Here is a 6,000-nt window from a genome sequence, read left to right as displayed (position 1 = left end):
AAGCCAAGAGGTGTGGCTGATTCGTTTTTGAATAACGCCATAGTTGCCGACGTGGCAGACCACGACTTAAGGAAAGTTAAGGTGAACGCTAGTTTAGCGCTTTAAAGATGCTCAAGAACAGCAAAAGAAGAAATGATGGTAAACGAATACTTGTTTGGTATATGTATATACGTTTGGTATATGTGTGCACATATTAATTTTTATATTTATTGTTCTTCCTCTTTTATATGGATTAATTAATTTTACCATTGTTGGATATAGTTGAAGATTGATGTGGTAGCTCACACATCATCTTTGATTTCTCTTTGCATCTAAAAGTTATAACATGATTGTAAAGTTTTATGTGTTCTCCAGGATTGTTATAGAGTTTTCCAAAATGGAAAAGAGGGTAGCATGGCCGACTGAAAGCATCAGAAATATTTTAGCGGGGAATTAAGCTACCTGAACCCGAGATGGTATTTTTGCCTGAAATGACCTATACCAGAAAAAAAGTAGCGTAGGTTAGCTTTTGCTGCACGGTGCAGATCTCGCTCATAAAATTTTGCATTGTGATTCCGTGGATTAATTGCATTTTGATAATAAGTAATTTTCTGATTTGTGTTTTAATTTATTTCATATATACGTGGTTTAAAAGTATTTGTTATACGAATTTGAAAACTTCCCACCTTTAGAATTTTTCTTGCAGTTAGAAATATCAAAAATTGGAGAGATCGTTTATTTGTTAGGGATATACTCTAAATAATAATTTTTAGCATTTTTGTTTCAACCCTCTATGAGGGGTAGGCGTTACCCTGAAAATCTTAGTTATTAGAAATACGGGTCAAGTGACAAATCATTGTAAAGAAAGTTCGATTTTCGTTTCAGTAGTATCATAGTTTAATGAATTTCTTGAATTTCTCTTAGTTTATGGCGATTGGTCTAGAGATTTTGGAATGATCCCGTTTCAAAGTTGAAACACGCAGAAACAATTAAACTTGCCTGCATTGATAGGTTAGTATTTATACAAAAACTATTGCATTAGGTTCTTTTGTAGTACCAGTGATTAGCAGAGTATTGAAATCTCTGAATAACTGAAGGAAAATCTAGTTTAGAGAATAGATTTGCCATTTATTGATTATTTTAGTTCGACAAAAATAACTTTTTATTTGGAAAAGAAAAAAACCTATAATAATACACAGAAGATCTACTTATGCACTATTTTATAAATTATTAAAAATATTGTCCATTTCCTGTCATTAATATTAAAATGTGTTTCGAACTTTTCCTTAACATTTCGGAAAACTTTACCGGAAATTGACTGGCATTCTGCTGTAATTCGCCTTTTAACTTCAGCAATATTAGCAGGTTTTCTTTAATAAACAATAAATTCAAGATGTCCACAAAGAAAGAAATCTAAAGAAGTTAAATCCAGTAATCTTGTAGTCCATTCAATTGGTCCGCTTCTGTCAATCCATCTATTTGGCAAAAATAATGAGGTAAAGCACCGTTCTGCTCGAATGTTAGGAACTCCTTCTTTAAAACTGAATTACTCTCTACCTATGTCAATTTGTGTTCAGCTCATGGGTGATAAAGGAATTAATCGTCTCTTCAAGTATATTAAGGTACTGATCACCTGTCAAGTTTCCTTGTATAAATAAATGACCAATAATGGCTTGGAAATGCATACAAGGTCAAATATTTGCTTTTTGGGAATATTGTGTATATCGTTGACAAATTTTCGTCACTCCAATATACACTGTCCCGCAAAATTAAACGCATTTATCAAAATCGATGCAGTACTGATAGGGTTATTAACCTTTAACTGCTCGCACGCGTGTAAAAAATACACCAAATTGGCGCCAACCGCTGCCGATTCCATACGATCACTTTTTCGGCGTCACCGAGCTAGCTATGCTTCGCTCCATGTGTCTTCCAAATGCAGTGCCAATACGGTTTTGATCGCCTAAGTAGAAGGTCGAATATCCCGAGAACTTTGTCGTCGTGTACAGAATACACCAACACGAGTAATTATGTAAGTACATTAAAATAATATATTTTTTAGTTTTTCAACAAAAAATCGTTTATTTTGAAGTGTGTGCATATGTAAATATTATTAGTAATGGATTTGTTTTGAGTGTAATTAAATAAAAATTTAAATAAGTTGAAAGATAGGTATGTAGTTTGAAAGTAAAAATCTAAGTGGGAGTACAAGATTACCTCTGTTGGGCCACGAAGGTACCTATACACGTTTGTATATTTAATTTATATATTTTTTTATTTTCAGGCATCGAATAAAGATAAAAAATCCGAAAAGCTTAATCCAAAATGAATTGGAAGCTGTGGCCCGAATTATATGTGATACGGATTCCGAAGAAGAAATTGGCGGGGAAGGTGACATATCTGATGAAAATGAAGATATAGAGGAAGATAAACACAATTCAAACTCCGAACAAGAAATAAGCGAGCAAGAAGAACAAGATGAAGTGGAAGATGATCAAAGTTCAGGCTCCGAAGATGTTCCTCTCTCCGTGTTCATAGCCAATAGAGAAGGTCAGTATGTTGGCAAGGATAAAACAACTATTTGGTATAAAAGTTACCCTATGTGTAAATCTACTAAATCCAAAAGCAAAAATATAATAAAAATACTACCAAGTCCAAAACAATGCGCCTGTGACATAACTAATGAGAGAAGTGCTTTTTCAAAAATTGTTGATGATATGATTGAACATAACATTCAGTATACTAATTTGGAAATAAGGGACGCAAAGGACGTTATAAAAACGGAAATGCTTGCCTTTATCGGGTTATTGTTTTTATCTGGATGTAAGAAGCAAAATCACAATTACGACGGAATTATGGACGAAAGACAGAACCGGATCAGAAATTTTTCGAGCTTGCATGAATTATCAAAGATTTCTTTTTTTGCTTGCAAATATTAGATTTGATGACAAAGGAACAAAGAACGAAAGAAAAAAAAACCGATAAGCTGGCCCCAGTGCGATTTATTTTGGTCAAATTTGTTTATTATTCAGGAAAAAACTACTCTCTTGGTGAATTTATGACGATAGATGAAATGTGGATTGCATTTAGAGGGAGGTGCAGCTTTGTCCAGTACATACCCAACAAACCTGCCAAATATGGATTGAAGGTGTTTGTACTTTGTGATGCTAAAATATTTTATGTCAGTAAATTAGAGCTCTACTGTGGAAAACAATCAGACGGTCAATACAATCAATTAAACTCGCCAACTACCATAGTTCACCGATTGTTGGAAGAACAGAAAGGAAGTAACCGGAATTTAACTTGCGAGAATTGGTATTCGAGTTACCCTTTGGCACTGGAGCTGTTACAAGATAAAATAATATTTATCGGGACTCTAAAAAAAAAATAAACGGGAGCTGCCAATAGAGTTTTTGCCAAATAAAAATAGATTGGTTGGGTCATCCATTTTCGGATTTCAAAAGGATGTAACCATAGTTTCAAGTGTCCAAAAAAAAATAAATGCGTCGTTTTGATTTCTACTATGCACGACGACTCTTCCATTGACCCAGATACCAACAAACCTGAAATTATATTGGATTATAATAGCACAAAGGGGGGTGTGGACACAGTGGACAAAATGTGCAATAGTTTTCTGTTGAAAGAGGAACAAGGAGATGGCCATTACCTTTTTTCTTTCAGTTACTAAATATAGCAGGAATCAATAGCCAAATTTTATATAACACCACTCATCCTTATTCTCCTCACAAATACAGAAGACTGTTCCTAAAATCGCTTTCTCTGTCATTGATGAGACCTCATTTGTCTGAAAGAGCTGCAATATCTACTTTACCTATAGATATCAGACATTTTCTATCTAGGTATAGAAAAGCTCAAGTAAACGACGCAGAGGAAGAGCCACTCAGAAAAATCAGAGAAAGATGCTTCATCTGCGGCAGAAAAAAGAATAGAGTTACTACAATTACATGCAATACTTGTCATCAATTAGTGTGTAAAGAACACAGTGATAACGTAATTACATGCCATAAATGTAAGGAAGGCGGATCTGGCAGTGAATAGATAATTTTTTGTGTTCGTGTTGTTAGAATATATTTTTTTAGTTGTTAAAAAGTTTAGTTTAGTTACCTTTTGTGTAATATTATTTCTGTTCATACTTACTGCTTTTTTGCCAAAAATATGCACTTAAATTTGGCAATTATCTATTACACGTATATTTATAATTCATAATGTAAATAAAATAAAAAAAACAAATTTAGACCATAAAATGCAATGGTGTACAAAGTACACTGCGCGAGTAGTAGCGTGAAAAAAAAAGTGCGCGAGTAGTTAAAGGTTAAGGATTGAACTTGAACCAGATTTTCGTTATCCGGTTAATTTTGCGCGCCAGTGTACAAAATTTGGTTTGCTAATGTTTTCTCTATTAGCAAAATCATCGTGATAGAGTTCTTGAAGTATCTGCATTTTGTATTATAATGGAGTTATGCATTTATAATGCCTCTCTTACAGTTTCGTGTAATCTTCCTGTCTACTCTAATACTGTCCGCAAAGAGCTGGGCTCTGCAGCAAATAGTCCCAAATTCTCAATTTGAACTCCTTCATTCATCACTTGTGGTTTTTTTTTCTATTGCCAACCGAACCAGTTTCGAAGAAGTTTGCCCTTTCACCCTTTAAAAACCAAAGCTGTTTATAGTGTACACTTTCTAACTTCTCCATAAGCAAAAATAATTTCAGTTCTTTTGAAGAGAATATTTTTACACTTTATGCAGTTAATACAAGTTATCACTGAATACACCAATAAGCAAAAGCGAATTAACAATAATATTCCTGTTTTGGCTACATCTTTAAAATTTGCTTAAAAAAGCAACGTATTTTTAGATGTTGTTTATAAAATAGCAGGGCTTTTTGCGGATTTGCAGTGATAAGACACCAAATGAACGCAAATTAACCATGGCATGGCTTTTACCATGTAGGAGGTAGCGAGGAGGCAGACGAGGATCATATGCTCCCCTGGAAGTTGCGGCTTATCCGAATTTGATGGATACTTACTGTAGGAAACCACTAAAAACAGAATTGAACGCTTTTAAAAACGATGCGATTATGACCTTAATTTCTAATAAAAATTAGAAGGGAAAAATTAGAAGGGGTTAAAACAAAAATACTAAAAATATTTATTTAAAGTGTAACCTTGTAAATAAAATCAAGACGTCCGCCTGATTTTTTATATTTTTAAGTGCAAGAAAGGTGGGAAGTTTTTAAATTGACATCCGATATATAAATTTTCAATTATGTAAAAATTTGATTTTTGTTTCAATATTATCAAATAAATTCGATAAAACTCTACTACGTGTTTAATGATAATTCATTTGTATTTCAAACTATGTTGGTTTGAAAGCCTGATCATGGTAAATCTTACTTTTAAAATGGGATTTAGTGTTTCCTTTGCATTTATTAAAAAAAACAATAAAAAAGCATGATAGCTATTAAAGTTTATAACAAATAAATTTCAATGCACATCATCATAATCATGGTTTCATATACAGCGCTACCGGATTTTACATATTTTCCTTGAAATAAACAAATACAAGTCAAAAATATTTAATTATATAATAAAGAACAACAACAAAATCAAAAAGAATACATTTTATAAAAAAAGAAGGCAGAATGACAAAAAGGACAGTTCATCGATTATAAAAAAAAACGGCTACACATGATCCTTATATTAAGAAAAACATATGTGAACTAAACGAAACAAAACAACTAAATAATTTTAAATATAAACTATTTTTAGAGAAGAATAAATGCATGGCAGATGCAAACACTAACATTAGTATTTACTCTATGAAAGAATTAAAAATGTTTACAAGAAATATATTCTTAAAATATGAAGAATACAAAAAAATGGCAATTAAAACGTAGGAGGCAGAAGAGGCAAAGGCAGAATTTATTTTAATGATTTAAAATTATAAATATATGTTTAGAGCTTCAGAAAAAACATACATTAATAAACTTTAAATTTATATA

Source organism: Anthonomus grandis, chromosome 11, assembly GCF_022605725.1.
Source record: "Anthonomus grandis grandis chromosome 11, icAntGran1.3, whole genome shotgun sequence".
NCBI classification, from domain to species: domain Eukaryota; kingdom Metazoa; phylum Arthropoda; class Insecta; order Coleoptera; family Curculionidae; genus Anthonomus; species Anthonomus grandis.
The sequence above is the reverse complement of the archived record's forward strand: the minus strand, read 5'-3'. Positions refer to the sequence as shown.